The sequence below is a fragment of the Protomyctophum bolini genome (assembly GCF_963924005.1).
Source record: "Protomyctophum bolini genome assembly, chromosome: 1".
Classification (NCBI taxonomy): domain Eukaryota; kingdom Metazoa; phylum Chordata; class Actinopteri; order Myctophiformes; family Myctophidae; genus Protomyctophum; species Protomyctophum bolini.
The window spans coordinates 48822683-48840576 of record NC_137862.1 but is presented as its reverse complement, the minus strand read 5'-3'; the positions used below and the strand labels follow the sequence as shown (position 1 = coordinate 48840576).

General features: G+C 43.7%; 1 protein-coding gene across 2 annotated transcripts in view; it reads left to right on the top strand.

Annotated features, from left to right (window-relative positions):
- The window catches only part of cd276 (CD276 molecule), a 153296-nt gene that overhangs the window by 114681 nt on the left and 20721 nt on the right, over window positions 1-17894 (top strand). The gene's annotated exons all lie outside the window — the stretch shown is intronic.

Below are 17894 nucleotides of genomic sequence, written 5' to 3'. Positions count from 1 at the left end.
AGTGTGTGGAAGGAACACATTATTCCAACCAGTTCCCCTCCAGTTTAGAGACCAGGATTACTGCATGTTTTTGTGAGGGCACCTATATACCCTAGGGGACACGGGGAGACCATGCAAACAACACACAGAAAGGCCCTTTCACCAACCCCACCTCGGGTATGGGCACTGATGGGCAGGAGAGAACACTGCGCTGAAACCTCTTTCCTGGACTAGCCTATGGTAAATGGCACCTTTATCCAAGGCGCTTTACATAGATTGTGCATTCATTCACACACATTCATACACCGATGGCGGCAGAGACCATGCAAGGCATCAACCAGCACATCAGGACTCCGGAGTTCAGTGTCTTGCTCAAGGACACTTTGACACTAACTCTGGGAGAGCCCGGGTTCAAACTGGCAGCCTTGCTGTTAGCATCCGGCCACTCTCTACCCCTGACCCACCGCAACCCCTATAAGAGGGAGATGTCCCCCTTTACTTGTGCTGGGGGAGATATTTGGCTTTTGGTCTCCACGCAGAGGCTCTGAGCCACCCTGCTACAGAAGTACTGTATAGAGATTAAATAAGCTCAATGATAGAGACTGTGAGGGGCTCCACTTTAAGCACTTTAAGCTTATTTTACACTTTTCGATAAAGACAATGACAAATCTGAAATGGGTTTCTCTTTTGGGAGTCGCCTGGCACAAAATATTCTCAGATGGGGTCTGGTTGACATGAAAAGGTTTGGGAACCACTGTCACATTCAACTGCATCGATCTGGCGGGCGCTCAGATCGGGTACAGGCTTTAGTTCCGACATACTATTGATCCGAAACCTCAATCCCTATAACCTAACCATAACCGCAAGCACGGGAGCAGCGCATGTCGGACCAGCGCATTTTCGCATTGCACGCATGTCCAGTGTTGCCAACTCTCCAGTAACGGAAGTAGCTAGTGGCTCCTCGAAAAGTAGGTAAAAGTCGCTAGGGGTGGGATATGCGCGCGCGCAGCGCGCGCCGCCCCTAGCGACTTTTTTGCGTCCCTAGCGACTTTTAGGCGCCCCTAGCAACGAAAATATGTAGCCAGCCCAGAAAAACATTTGTCATTTATGTGCACTTAGTTTGTATCATCTCTTCATTTGATAACACATCGTTTAAACTCATTGTAATATTTAAAAAAAACATACCTCAATTCAACTAATGTTTAGAACGCTATTTTGTTCCGATCCATACAGGAATTAGAAGGTTAATACTTTATGCATCCGAGTGTGTATTTTATTTTTACTAGCAGACTAAACTGAGCTGCCAGTGCTTCCTCCTTTCTTGCTCTGTCGAGCTCGAGGGGCGCGTTCGGAAATACCGCACCGGAGCGCACTCGCCTAGGCAGAGCAAGAAAGGAGGAAGCACTGGTAGACAGTCTGTGCAGTGTGCACATAACCGAGCCGAGGAAGCCACTGAGCCTGCTGTGACCTGTGAGCCAGACCAGACGCGCCGACCACTTTTAGTTTTAGCCAATTTCGCGGATTTGAGGCTGAGAAAAAAATATATATATATTTTATCTCTGGCGCATATCTGGCGCCTGTCAACACGATTTGTCCCCAATTCACCAGGGGAAAAAAGCTAGATTTCTCGCCAGAAGCTTTTCACTAATTCAGTCGCTAGGGGGGTCTGGAAAGAAGCTAAATATGACGACAAATCCGCTAAGTTGGCAACACTGCGCATGTCCCCGCATGTGTCGGATCTGTGTGTGCACCTCACTTAAAGGCCCCTTTTCCACCGGTTGGTTCCCAATGGGAACCGGTTCAGTTCTTTTTGTTTTTTAGTCCATGAGCCAGAGCTCCAAAATTGAAACGTTAATTATGAATTGAGTGCGCAAAACCATACCTATATTAGATTGTTATCACCATTAAACTTCCCCAATTGAGTACTTACACGAAGACAATGGTTTATTGTATTACAATTTTTTATTTTTTAATATGCCAAATGAGGCATTATGTAGAAAAATATGCAAAATAATCAAAAATATGAAAAAGCTACTACTGTGGAAGGGTTATCATGTATTAATTTACTTGTATTGATCCTATAAACAATTTAATATAGGGTATAGTTTGCCCACCAATTTTGGAGCTCTGGCTCCACAAAAACAAAAATAACTGAACCGGTTCCCATTGGGAACCAACCGGTGGAAAAGGGGTCTCTGATCGGTGAACCTATAGGATCCACCACTATACCAGAAATCACACCGGCTGGGCCAGGCTAAGAATATGCAGAATATATGTTTATTAATTGTTTACTTTGCCTCCAATCATCCAATAAAATAAAGGCGAAGGACAGTCAGCTGTGGGTTTGGCATTGGAAATTGGCATTACTGTGCTGTCTGCAGTGTTGGAAACAGACACATTTTTTACTGGGGAGACTACACAGAAATCTGCGTGGGCTCCAGTACACATTCAAAGCCAATGTGATCGTGTAATAGAGAAATATGGCTTTATCTATTTTTCTCTGTCTGGGGAAAAAATGTAACACGTTGCCCATTTTCACATTTTTTGGATTTTTAGAAAGAGGAATTCACGTTTACTTTATGAAGCTTGTAAACTCTGTTGAGCTTCCTTAATCTGTCTAAAAGAAGACTCACGTTATAGGGCGGCTGTGGCTCAGGAGGTAGAGCAGGTCGTCCAATGATCCCTGGGTTAGCGGTTCGAATCCCGACATGTGTCGAAGTGTCTACGGGCAAGACACTGAACCCTACATGGCCTCCAATGAGTCGGTCGGTGTGGGCTCGCCACCATTGGTGTGTGAATGTGGGAAGTGAGGACGCTGACGTCGACTGTTCGCCGCTTCACCTCCCAATGTATGAATGAATGCAATGAATGCTTTGAGCACTTGGAACAGCGCTATAAAAATGCAATTCATTAAAAAAATGCAATTCATCACCTTTCTTTATGGATATAGGCTTTTTACTTTTCATGCCACGTTGCCGGATGAGAATGAAGCTCACACAAATGTCAAAAATGCTGAGAGAGATGCTGTACCGGTCTTAATATTGTACAATTTTGAGGTGTTGATACTTGAGTATTTCCATTTATTGATACCACTTCTTAGACAGAGGCAAATATTGTACTTTCTTTTACACACAATTTGTTTGACATCTTTAGTTTCTGTTACTTTGTCAGATTAGTCATACAACAACCCTACATTCTATCCTTAAGGTATTTGAAAATAGCCAATCTACAAGCTCACTTCTATCTAGAATTAGATCATCTATTTTCAAACAAATTGCACACATCTTGAAATAATTCAAACACTTCTACTTTTGCTACTTTAAGTAACTACATTCTGATTCTGAATACACTTTTACTTGTAACAGACTATTTCTACATTGTGGTATTTATACCTTTACTTCAGTAAACTTCTCCAGTAGTTCTGGTCCACATAGACATATTAAAGGTAGACACTTCTTCCGGCTCTGTGGCGTGTGTCAAAAATATTCCAGAGAATCCTAGCGAAGCATATAAGCAGAAGCATTGTGTGCATAATGGAAGTCCCGGGAAAGACGCGCTGTGATTGGCCACTTGGGCAGCGACGCAGCGTGCCTTCAGCGCCTCCCAGCACTTCCGCTTGACTTCCTGCCTTCAATGGAGACACGTTGCTCCAATGAAATGCAGCGGCTGATGAGGCATCTATATTTTTGAGGGGCACTAGCCCGGTTAGCCCCTCCTATACACAGGTTTAAAGGTATATTCAGTGATTTCACTCAAAAAACCTTAGGTTTCGTTTTTGGCTGTGGGACCTAAGCCTTCGTCCAATCAGGATAGATAGTCAAAAACGAAACCTGAGGTTTTTTGACCCCCAGGGGTTAACTGGGGACAGGGCAGAACTCCTTATATGGTCAGCACACTCTATAGTAGAGAGGATTATCACAACAAAACAAAAAAATAAGTGATATTTGAATTAAGTGAAATCACTGAATATACCTTTAATGTTTGTCTTTAGTTCAATGTTTGTTTTGAAAACGCCATTGACAATGAATGGAAAATGTACGTCATTAATGGAACTCATTACGTCACATTGTCTCTTTATTGTTAATGGCATTTAATGTTTGTGTCGAGCACCGTTTGTCACCATTACATCACCTCCTACTGAAATCAACTTGATTTAGACTTTAATATTAGCGCCCCTCATTCTATGCTGGTCCATTTATTTATCGGAAGAAAGATACTTTTAGTTACTCCACTGCACCCTCTACAGATAGAGAAAAGATTTTTTTTTTCTGGCCAAAGAGTGCATTTTATACGTGTGGTGAGGGGCTCGGAGTGAGTTCACCGCGGAAGGTATAGACTTTCTTCATAACAAAACCGGCTTTGTATTGGTGAGTATAGCGAAATCGATCTTTTAGTTTCAGCAGAAGTGGAGAGGCTGGGTCTGCATTTCATGCACATCACCAATGCAGCAGCTGAGTAATATTATGCGAACACTGTGTGCTCCGCTGTGCAGGGGCCCGTTTTAATTAGTGATCTCGGGGTTATCCGGTGACCCATATCTACTAATAATGAAGGCATCATGGCTGCTCTATTTACATATGTTTAGGCGTTAATGTGTGACTGCTGGGAGGAATTCATGCAGGAAAAAAAAAGAAAAAAAGAAAAGAAAATACATGTGGTATATAAAGAGACCTCGTTTGGTGTACGGGTGCAACAATTAATATATAACTAAGCCATTTAATTGAATATTAAAAATAATAATAATAATTTTAATACCTAAAAAAATAAGAAATTAAGTGAAAAGAGCATTACTGCATTAAAAGTACACACTAGACCAGGGGTGGGCTACTTTGACAATGGAGAGGGCCACTGTATTTGGGAACTGAGTCAAACTAAATGTAATGCCTCAACAAGTGCTTGTCAGGGTGTATAGTTCAAATATGATTATTTTGAGGACCACTGGCCTAGACGGTATAATGAATATAAAAGAGATCTATTATGATGCTATGTTTGTTTTAGATGCTTATAGTGCAGTGTCGCGGTTCGAGACAGCCTGTACGTGTTGGACCCAAGCGCAGACTAAGGGCAGAGTACGAGGCAGACACGGGGCAGGTCGAGTGCAAAGGGGGTTTATTAAACCAAAACAGGAACCGGAAAACAAACACGAGGAAACTAGGAAAATACTATAGGAGCAAGAGCATCTGATCTAGAAAATATATATATTGCCTCATTGGCCGCTGAAGTTGGTTGGAGCGATGTGTCTGCAAAAGGGGCCGGAAGTGCGCAGGAAGTGCTGAAGGCAGCACGCTGCGTCGCCGAAGTGACACTATAAAGATACACTATTTAACAATATGGATTAGGCTATGCAACTGTTCTGTGTGCATGCCGCGATGCTCACATGCGTGCACGTGTCTGCGCGTGACGTTCCGTGGTAAAAATAGTACACACAAATTGTTAGGTATGGACATATGATGACCTCAGACATGGCAGGCAGCCAATAGAAGAGAGTAGAGTAATTCAGTAGGCAGCCAATAGAAGAGTAGAGTAATTCAGTAGGCAGCCAATAGAAGAGTAGAGTAATTCAGTAGGCAGCCAATAGAAGAGTAGAGCCATTCAGTAGGCAGCCAATAGAAGAGTAGAGCCATTCAGTAGGCAGCCAATAGAAGAGTAGAGCCATTCAGTAGGCAGCCAATAGAAGAGTAGAGTAATTCAGTAGGCAGCCAATAGAAGAGTAGAGCCATTCAGTAGGCAGCCAATAGAAGAGTAGAGTAATTCAGTAGGCAGCCAATAGAAGAGTAGAGCCATTCAGTAGGCAGCCAATAGAAGAGTAGAGCCATTCAGTAGGCAGCCAATAGAAGAGTAGAGCCATTCAGTAGGCAGCCAATAGAAGAGTAGAGCCATTCAGTAGGCAGCCAATAGAAGAGTAGAGCCATTCAGTAGGCAGCCAATAGAAGAGTAGAGCCATTCAGTAGGCAGCCAATAGAAGAGTAGAGCCATTCAGTAGGCAGCCAATAGAAGAGTAGAGCCATTCAGTAGGCAGCCAATAGAAGAGTAGAGTAATTCAGTAGGCAGCCAATAGAAGAGTAGAGCCATTCAGTAGGCAGCCAATAGAAGAGTAGAGTAATTCAGTAGGCAGCCAATAGAAGAGTAGAGCCATTCAGTAGGCAGCCAATAGAAGAGTAGAGCCATTCAGTAGGCAGCCAATAGAAGAGTAGAGCCATTCAGTAGGCAGCCAATAGAAGAGTAGAGCCATTCAGTAGGCAGCCAATAGAAGAGTAGAGCCATTCAGTAGGCAGCCAATAGAAGAGTAGAGCCATTCAGTAGGCAGCCAATAGAAGAGTAGAGCCATTCAGTAGGCAGCCAATAGAAGAGTAGAGTAATTCAGTGGTGGAAAAGGTACTCAAACGTTTTACTTGTAAGTAGTAAAAGTGCAGAATTCAAAATGTAGTGAAGTGAATAAAGTACAAAGGTATTGGCATCAAAATGTACTTAAAGTACCAAAAGTAAAAGTACTCATTGTGCAGAATGTCCCCATTTCAAGTTTTCAAATGTATTAAAAAAGAATCCAAGTAACTAGTAACTAAAGTTTTGTTGTATGTTAGATTATTAAATGGCATAAATACCATTCTAAGCTATACTAACAAAACCAGAGAAGAATGGAGTTCTCTAAAACCGCCAGGCAGAGTAGTGAAAAACAGTCATCAGAGTATCAGATGAACGGCAGGCGGAGAGAGAGAGGTTTCCATCGGTCTCAATCCGAGTTGTATTCATTTCAAAGACAGAGTGGGCTGTACAGCAGAGCTCCGCCGTGGGCCTGAGCAGGAGCCCAGGAGCCCATACCACTGACCGCAGGACTCCCAGTACCCCATACCACTGACCGCAGGACTCCCAGTACCCCATACCACTGACCGCAGGACTCCCAGTACCCCATACCACTGACCGCAGGACGCCCAGTACCCCATACCACTGACCACAGGACTCCCAGTACCCCATACCACTGACCGCAGGACTCCCAGTACCCCATACCACTGACTGCAGGAGCCCAGTACCCCATACCACTGACCGCAGGAGCCCAGTACCCCATACCACTGACCGCAGGAGCCCAGTACCCCATACCACTGACCGTAGGAGCCCAGTACCCAATACCACTGACTGCAGGAGCCCAGTACCCCATACCACTGACCGCAGGAGCCCAGTACCCATACCACTGACCGCAGGAGCCCAGTACCCCATACCACTGACTGCAGGACGCGACCAGTCAAGACTGATGATTTCAGAGTTACAAAGGACAAGATATACGTTTGCATACAGAGTTGAATACAGTAGGGTGGAGTTACTTCATACAGAGTTGAATACAGTAGGGTGGAGTTACTTCAGACAGACTGATTTGACATACAGAGTTGAATACAGTAAGGTGGAGTTGAATACAGTAGGGTGAGTTACTTCAGACAGACTGATTTGACATACAGAGTTGAATACAGTAAGGTGGAGTTGAATACAGTAGGGTGGAGTTACTTCAGACTGAGACTGATTTGACATATTTGGGCATATAGGCACAAAAGGTCACAGTATAGGTGTCCTTATCCCAGGCTTTTAGAGAATGCGAATAGCACCCATTTTTTGAAACCACCTCCAGAGTGGGAAAGTTTGGGAAAGACTTTCTCGTCTCCGTGTGTATAGCAAATGCCGCCTAATTTGCTGAAACGGTGATGTCATAGTCCCCTCGTCCCTCCAAACTAACCAGTGTTTTATTTCACCATAACCACTTACATATAAGTATCACAGCTATTTTATATAATGTCTATAAATCTCTTCTCCAAAAATAGCCGATCTGCAGCCCCGCATGCATGAGGTATGTAGATGAGGTATTTTTGGAGAACAGATATAAATGATGGTGATTACCAATCTGGAAGACAAGAAAAAAGACAATCTGCATTATTGTTACTATATTGGTGTAGTAGTGTAGAATAGATTATACATTCTATATCTAAGATAGGCAGCACGTACAGCCAGGCAGGTCCCTCTGCGAGGTGCACAGAACAGCCAGTGCTTCGGCGGAGCGTTGGTTGGAAGGAGCATTGGTCCGAGGTGCGTTGGGGGTCGGGAGAGGGCTGGGGTTAGGTTTAGGTGTGCTGCCCCCGGGGGAGGTTATAGGGTCAGGGTGAGGAACCCGGAAATTAAACATTCTGAAGGTGATATCCACGCTTCAACTTGCTCTCTAAATTATATTCTTTGCAAGCAAGCAGCCAAAATCGCCGGGCAAAGCCTTTGTGTAACTTCAAACGGCTTTGCATTGAGAGACCCCGGGTAGGATAAACCCATCGTTTACTGTCCATATTCCTCGATAAACGGCCTGTATTGGCCTATAGCCTATGTGCAATTTATCTTGTTAACTAGCTGCAGATTAAGCAAATGTTTAGCGCTGTGCAGGCAGCAGGTGGAATCAATGTATTAACGAGCAATTATCTGACATTCAGCAGTGTTGCGCCCGAATATAATCTCCTACATTTTATGCATTCACTATGCCATCTACAGGCCGGGCATGTGTACTACAGCTTTTTCTGGAATCAGGAGCAGTTTACCGTCTCATGTATACGGCATGCATAATTAACATAATGTAGACACAGGAAAGTTTTATATCGTTTATGTGGTCTCGCATGGATTGTGCGAGACCACCGTTTTTCAAATAAATGTAGTGGAGTAAAAGTACAATATTTGCCTCTGAGAGGCAGTGGAGTCGAAGTAAATAGTAGTGGAAATTGGAAATACTCAGGTAAAGTACAAATACCTCAAAGTTGTACTTAAGTACAGTACTTACTGTAAGTAAATGCACTTAGTTACTTTCCACCACTACTGGTAGGCAGCAAATAGAAGAGAGACACAAAGGTGACTTTGAGTCTGGAACAGCTGTCCTTGTTTCAGTCTCTCTCTCTCTCTCTCTCTCTCTCTCTCTGTTCAAACACAGCACACAGTCTGGGAGCTATAGTATTGTTACTGTAGGAAGCCTGGTGAAAAAAAATCAACAAGACATTTAGTATGATTAGCTTGAGGCTTTAATACGATTCAAGCAATCATCGTCAATTAATCAGCGGTGGCCTTGGTTATGTCAGTTGTCTGCGCGCGCGCGTGTGCGTGTGTGTGTGTGTGTGTGTGTGTGTGTGTGTGAGTGAGGGGGGGGGGGGGGGGGGGTTGTTTATCAGTATTATGGAGCAGATATTTCCTTCAGTCTTAATGTTCCACCTTGGCAGAACCTTGGCTTTGCTTCGAGGGGTTAATTCAACACGCAGAGGAAGGAATAAGAAGAGACAGTCTTTCAGAGGCCGTTTCAAATTGCTCTTTACCCATGATGTTTGTCCTGCTGAAAGAACTGGGTCACACGCAGCCTATACAAAACCCTGTTATACTAGTCTATACCATACGGGCAACTGGCGGCCCGGTGGGCCACATGGGGCCCCCACATTCTCCAACTTTTTATAGGCCTGACGTCGAAATAAGAAAAACGTTCGCTCTGAAAGAATTATATATTCAAAGATTTATGCCGCATTTTCACGATTTTTCAAAAATAGCAGACCTATACAAGCTAGTGGCGTGCTATGAGCTTGTGAGCTAATTACTAGTACAATGTTATTGTAATTTAGGCTAGTTCATAAAGTTAACATACCTATGCATTTGAATCTAGACGCAGCTGCGCAACATTAGACTAATTAATCAGAGCAACAGAGATAGAGAGAGAGGAGTATGTGTGTACGTGTGTGTGCGCGTGTCTGCGTCAATTTAACAAAGGTGCAGACGATCAGAGATTAGCAGAGAGTGATCGATGTTTTTCGCTACTCTATGCCGAATTGAAGTGGACTTTTTTTCTCCCTGGAAATAAATACTTCTGGGGTTTCCGAGGCTATACTCAACGTTGGCTCCGGGGACTACCCAGGAGTCCAGATGTGTAGCCTACTGTAGTTACAGGTGTGTACCTATAACTACACATGTGTATACACTCTCAGGACCATAATTAATAATCGTCCACCCGGCACAATGCAGCGCAACGCCGCTTAGCATGGAGTGCAAGGCGGAGTCCAGGGTTCACAGTGTGTTCTCACTGCGGTAACCCGACTAAACGGCAGCATTATGCACAGATTACTAAACTCGTTTCATGGGGAAGAGGTGAGGAGGTGATGAGAGCTCATGGGGGGGGGGGGAAACACATCCTATTGTTGACTGTGTGGGCGGGAGGGTGCATGGCAGGGGTGCGTGTGGTTATACTGTACTTATGTTCATGTGTTTTCCACATGATGTACTGTGCTGTAGCCATTTGCATGCGTTTGTATGAATGTTTGCGTTCGCAGCTTTGCGTGTGTGCGTGTACAGTATATAGGCCTCTCTGTGGGCATCAAAATGTGCTTCCATGCAGCAGTGATTTCCTTTCTGTGCATGCCGTGTGTGTGTGTGTGTGTGTGTGTGTGTGTGTGTGGGTGTGTGTGTGTGTGTGTGTGTGTGTGTGTGTTCTAGCTATATGCTCTCCCGTACTGAGGAGTTTCTGCTGTGGTCAAGGTTGGAGGCTAAACAAACCAAATGTGCTGCGTTTTATGAAAGGCGCAGCGGTGGTAATCGGTGGTGCAAATCTAAAACCGACAAGCCCCCCCCCCATCCTTTTCACTAATGCAAAAACCCATCAGAGTGTATTCAAGACATGAAACTTATCAATACCTGGGGCATAAATTTAATGTTGCAGGCGACTGGGAAGAGCAAGTCAGAGAACTGTATGACGACTACTCTGTCAGACTGGACTTGATCGACTCCTCCCCCCTCCCTATCCCTCCCTATATATATTTTTTTTTTTTCTTCTTCTTTTCCCTCTGTGTGTTAAGCATGTGCAGCAGCTATATCTGGTTGGACCATATGATGTATAACCTAATTCTGATCAGTGTTTGGGTCTATTGTATTACGCCTCTTGTGCAGATCCAAATAAAATAATTAATGTGTGTGTGTGTGTGTGTGTGTGTGTGTGTGTGTGTGTGTGTGTGTGTGTGCGTGCGTGCACTGGGGGGGGGGGGGGGGGGGGGGGGTGGGGGGGGCGCGAGGTCGCTGCTGGCTCTGACAGCTCCGAGCCAATGCTGAGTTTGAGGACGGTTTTAAAACGCTGTGTGTTTGCAGCTCTCTGCTCTACGAGGCGAAGGAGGGGGATGTGGGGGATGTGGAAGGGGAGTCTGTCCACCTTCCAAACGTATGAGTCCATGCAGGTCCCATGCAGTTATCAGTGCTTATTGTCCCAATCAGGCTGTGCTTTGGAAGGGGAAGGCGCACCGTGCTACCGGACAGCTCATTAAGATAACACACAAACATGCCCCCGCTCTCATCATCTGGAGGTCTATTAAAGTGGGCCTCATTTCGGCTCCTTTGTCTGCCTCGGGAACCTCTGCCTTTGTGGGCGCAATTGCAGCCAGATGGCAAAACAAAGCAGGCTGTCTGGGGGGAGACTTCAGAGACGGGCCTGAGAAGGTATACAGGGGCCAATAACTCAACTTCACCCAGGCTCACCGCCACCCACTACACCTGCACCCTGCGCCCACACTGTGGCGTGGGCCCAAGGAACCAGGTGTATTGGTGAGGCAGTGGTGGAGAGTGCTTTGGATTAATACGACCCATTTTGACCTGAGATCAGATTCTAAAAAATGTCTTCTACATCCTGACAGTTTTCTGAAAAAGCTATATGTTTCCATGTCAGTCGTTCTTCGGTTTTTCTAAAATAGCAGACCTACAAGCTCGTAGCGCGCCACTCGGTGGCACGCTATGAGCTTGTAGATCTGCTTGTAGATTTGCTAAATCTGGTCTCAGTTAAATGCCTAAATTGTAAATGGTAGGGTAAGTAGTGGTAGTGGTAGGGTAGTACTGTACCTAAAGTAACATTTTGGGATATACTCCACTACATCCCAGGGGCAAACATTGCACATTTTGGCCCCACTTCGAGTATTTGAAACCTTTAGTTAGGAGATACTGTAGATTTAAATTATTATTACAAAAAGTATTATACATTGATCAATGAATCTCTATTTTGCACTTGGTCAGACTTACAAGCTCATAATGTGTCACATACATCGCAACACATTGTGAGCTTGTTAGACGTGCAATTTTTGAAAAGGTTGAAAGCAGACTTACTAAAATGAAAGTATACTTTGATGCCGATACTTTTACTCTGGTACAATTCTGAATGCATGTACTTTTACTTAAACACATATTTCTACATTGTGGTATTGCTACTTTTACTTTTTTAACTCAGCATTATGTTATGCTTTAGCTATAGAAAAATAGCAGATCTACAAAGCTCTATGAGGTCTGCTATTTTAGAAAAATCAAAGAACGACTGACATAGAAACATAGCTTTTTCAGAAAACTGTCAGGATGTAGAAGACATTTTTTAGAATCTGATCTGAGGTCAGAATGGGTTAAGTACGACGTACAGTACTTCTTTCTATCGCAATAGCTGTGGGTGTGGGATGGCTGACCTCAGGTCTCTGTTTGGAGCCCAGTCTCTCTGAAACATTGATGAGACATTACACATTAGAGAAGGAGAGTCGTTCTCTCGGCCGCCTTCGTCTCTCGGAGACATTCTTTCACCTCTCGGCTTATTAAAATCGCATGGTATTAACCCATTCTGACCTGAGATCAGATTTAAAAAAATGTCTTCTACATCCTGACAGTTTTCATTCTGACCTGAGATCAGATTAAAAAAAAATCTTCTATGTCAGTCGCTCTTCGATTTTTCAAAAATAGCAGACCTACAAGCTCGTAGCGCGCCACTCGGTGGCGCGCTACGAGCTTGTAGATCTGCTATTTTTCAATAGCTAAAAGCATAACATAATGCTAAACACCAAAAAGGGCACACCCGCCCAGAATGGGTTAACTTTGCCGTTCACAGAGAGGCTAAATAATTGAATCAGACCGAGGACGGAGTCAAATGAATAACTCTAATGACATTAACGCTTGAGGGAGAGCCATTTGGAGAGCTGTGAAGGGTACGGAGCCACCGTGGCCTGAATCTAGCTCCACTTCGCTAATGGCAAAAATTAATTCAGCCCGACGATGATGAGGAGCGCATATTACTGTACAAGCAAAAAATATCATATCGCTCACACACATCCCACAGATATAATCGTTCCGTTTCAATTCACCGGTGCAGGTGCTAGTATATATATAGGACATGCCGAGGAATCCTATTGCAAACCACCTAACGTGTTTATAATTACATTTTAATTCAAATGAGAAAAAGAGGGCCACGCATTAAGAATTAATCGTCTTTTATGAGTTTTTCGGTGTGGAGTTTATTGAAGACAGGCCCATTACAGAGCCCGTTTTGTTCCCCCTATACCGCCAAGGGGGTTAACGACTTAACCAATTAACCCATTCTGACCTGAGATCAGATTCATACGAGGTTTCCACTGGACACACAATGGTCTGATTAACCCATTCTGACCTGAGATCAGGTCAGAATCAGATCATTCTAAAAATGTCACAGTCGTTCTTCGATTTTTCAAAAATAGCAGACCTACAAGCTCATAGCTATGAGCTTGTAGATCTGCTATTTTTCAATAGCTAATACCAAAATGGGTTCCCGTTCAGAATGGGTTAAGACCTAAGCCTGATTCTACAGAATGCCTTCGGAACCAGTAGTTCTCAAAATGCTTCATGCCAAGGACCCCCTTTGATCTGTGTCACTGTATTGATACATCAGGATGCTGTATCAATACTATGACACAGATTCTCTCTCGGTTTTAATGGGTTTAAGTCCATGCTGCAATGGCTTTTTCTGGTGAAACGGAGGCAGGTTGTATTATCACACATGCATTTTACTTTTTTTGTTTGATCAAGTAGTTAAGATTAGACTTTTAGGGACTTTTGAAATACGCTACGCTGCCCTCACACTTACTTGGTACTGCCGATCCGACCAATAATGTCTGAGTCATAGTGTCGGGGGCTTTGTCAGAGTACCCCGTTGTACACAGAGTCTGTCTGTGTCCCCTTTTATACCAAAGATATTCGCCTATTTTCACAGAATGTTATGATTATGATATGGCCAGAATAGGGACGCTAGGGTGTGGTGAATGTCCATGTACAAAAAGACCCAATGCATAGAATCACAACAACTTAATTACAGTATGTAGGGTATTTTCTTTGTTTTTCTTTGTTTAAAGTAAGTGTTAAATATCTCTATATTCTGATAGTAGGCTACTCATTGCTATATGGTGTTTGTTCAGTAACAGGAGTTTCCACGATGTCTCCCCAGCTCTTTATTAAACAGAAAATATGCTTTGTCAGGTCGGGATACCAACTGTATCCAATCAGGACAGAGAACTCAGTCAGGATACAGATTAAACAAGTGAAACTGGAAGTGATGACAACAAAGAAGTGACAAAATTGGAACTGGAACAGATAAATGGGTACTCTCTCGTCTGTTTATTAATTAAAGAGCTGGAGAGACAGGGAGACCCCTGTTACTGAACAATCTATAGCAATGATTACTACTAGAATACAGTATAGTGCTTTAACCAAATATGTTTTGTATTTAACCTAAAAAGATCACTTACCAGGGGTTGCAAATTAAGTTACATAAATCGGAGTAGAAATGTATAAATTAATGAAAAAAGGAACATTATACTCCAGTCAAGTAAAGGTACCTAAAAGTAATACTGAAGTAACAGTCCTTGAGCACATGTATAGTATTTAGTTCCTTTTCACTACCTCTCACCCACTACCTCTGTATTTCTGACATTATTAAGCTTTATTCTCATCTGGCGACGTGGTATAAAAAGTAAAAAAGGGCTAGACTGTAAAGTAAGGTGAGTCTTCTTTTTAGACAGATTAAGGAAGCTCAACAGAGTCTACAAGCCTTAGTGAAGTAAATGTGAATTCCCGCTTTCTAAAAATCCAGCATGAAAATCGGCATTACATTTTGCCAGACAGGAAAAGAATAGATGAAGCTATACAGTATATTTCTCCATTACATTATCACGTCGTCTCTGTCGAGTGGAAACCTCGTATGTCCAAGATCCGCAAGCTCGAAGCGCGGCACGAGGCTGTGATCGTGATCTGCTATTTTTGTATGACGTTCATTTACAGAAAAACTCAAAAAGTTAGAATATGGAGATAAGAGGTTTCTGCCCTGACAGCAACAACATCACTTTGAATGGGTTATACAGCCCGGCCTGGTTTCAGTGTAGTAAACATTCAACACTGCAGACAGCAGAATAATGCCTCAACCAACGCCAACCCACAGCCGACTGTCCTTTATTTTATTGGATGATTGGAGGCAAAGGAAACAATTAAAGCATATTGTTGTTGCTGTCGAGCAGAAAATTCTACTTTGAAACGGAGGTCTATGGGGGCCGTGTGCAAGGCATATTGCCTAACAACCGGACCAATGTTATAAAAGCTGATTTTTTTGGCTAAACTGTTCCATATTACAGCATTCGGGGGGTATAGCACCCATCGAGAGACTTCTGCAGGGTTGGCTTCAGGGTCCAGCATTCATACTTAAGGATGGAATAGGTGGTCTTGTAATAATAATAATAATCTAAAGAACTAAGGATGTCATGAAGTAAAGTAACTATAAGGATGTCAAAGATGTATCAAGAAATAGAAATATTCAAGTATTAAAACTTCAAAATTGTACTCAAGTATTTTGACTTAACCCATTTTGGGGCGGGAACCCCTTTTGGTGTTAGCATTACGTTGTGCTTTAGCTATTGAAAAATAGCAGATCTACAAGCTCATAGCGCGCCACCGAGTGGCGCGCTATGAGCTTGTATAGGTCTGCTATTATTGAAAACTGTCAGGATTTAGAAGACATTTTTAGAATCTGATCTCGGGTCAAAATGCATTAAAGAACCACCATTCTTCTGTGCGTTAGAATCTGATCTCAGGTCAGAATGGGTTAAGTAAAGTCACTATAGTTTCCTCCGACGTGTCACGAAGCCACGGAGGCGAGGAGGAGGAGGAGGCGGCCGGGGAGAAGAAGGGGGAGGGGACAAGCTCAGGGTAGAATATTACAAAGCTCTTATCACATGCGTCATGGTGGCTGTGTGTACTCCACCCATGAAGCCTGTAATTACATCCCTGTAGACTAGAGCATCTCTCTCTCCTTCTCCTCTCCTCACACACACGCACCGCCCTGTTACTCCTGCACCAGCTCACCATGAGGCCCACGACGCCAATTTGTGGGAGAACCTTCTTCTCCCACCCTGTTCTATTCCTTCAAACCTGCTCCTCCTCTCCGTTAGCCCTGCCATTTGGGCAGGAAAGAAACACCAAGGCATGATGTTGTGGGTGGTGGAAAGAATAACTAAATATATTTAATCAAGTACTGTACTTTTTGAGAATTTGATACTGCAAACTAGCAGGTGTCTATTTTACGTCATGATGGTGTATACGATGATAAGATCGCCCCTCGCTTCACACGGGTGTGATTTTTTGAGTGGTGCAACAACCACTCCAAGGAACAGCAATGTCTGTGACTATGTCCGTGTTAACCTATGTGAATATGAGCACCAGTAGGGGCGCTGTTGTGCCAGAAACAAAGAGAGAGAGAGAGATAGATAGTGCTGCACTGTTGCCTGCTAAAGAGCGAGAGAATGAGAGAGAGGGGTGGGGGGGGGGGGGGGGGGGGAGTTGCACCACTCAGTTCACACGGGTGTGATTTCTTTAAGAGAATTTGCATTTCTTGATACTGTATACTGTATATTCCTACTTTGCTATACATCACAGAGGCAAATCTTGTAGTACTATTGTTGTACTATTTGTTTTACTCCCACCACATTCGCTTGAGAGCTTTAGTTACACAATTACTTTGTAGTTTTGGAAAGCGTGACATTAAAATTACTCCCTTTTTGCTTTTACTCGCGTGGCACTGATAGATCTCCTTCCACCACTGTGTGTTCTGAGGTGTACGCAGTGAGCTGTGTACGCCTGCCATTGTTTCCGGAGGGTTCAGCTCCTTGTCAGAGCAGAGCGGATAGAGCAGAAACAGCGTCTCTCTTTAAATCACGAGGAATAATGAGCGTTGTAACGGCTAATAAAAAGGCCATATAGCATACCCGGGTGCTAACAAAAACACCCGCCCCGCGCATCACAACAGGACCCCGCCCCGACCGCTTCTGGGTCGTTGGCCCACAGCTTGACTAAATGGGGTCAGTCGTGCCCGGGCACCTCTGACCCCATTCACCCAATCTGTGGGTCATTTGAGTATTTGATTGCACCAAGTATGAGGATGTTTAGATGAGGAGGAGGACTCAGGGGTAACAGGTATACGGCCGCCCCTTTTCCATCTCGCCCTACTGCTCTACCGTAGCTGTAAATAGCAAACATAATTCATGTTGGTGATTATATAAAAAGGCATTATGATATTAATGTATAATTGTTGAGTTCACCCTGTATGTCCATGGGCATAATAGCATGATGATGCAATTACAAAACGTGATTGAACGCCTATCCATCTCACTATATATATAGATCATAAATATCTAATCTTAACCCTAATACCAACCTGAATATTATTTTACTAATTGTAAGCCTATCCCTAAAAATATTGTTTAAAAAAATAAAATAAAAACACCATTTTCCTTTTGGTCTATTCCTGAAATTCCACTATAGTATACACAGTATACATTATAATACTAGTAAGGGACGCACACGCGCACAAACATGCACACACACACACACACACACACACACACACACACACACACACACACACACACACACACACACACACACACACACACACACACACACACACACACACACACACACACACACACACACACACACACACACACACACACACACACACAGCGCCCTCCCGTCCTTTGTCTTCCCAGGGCGAGCGCTCCTTTGGTTCCACATGAGCACTCTGTGGCTGTGACTAATTAAATCAAGTGCCGTGCCCTCTG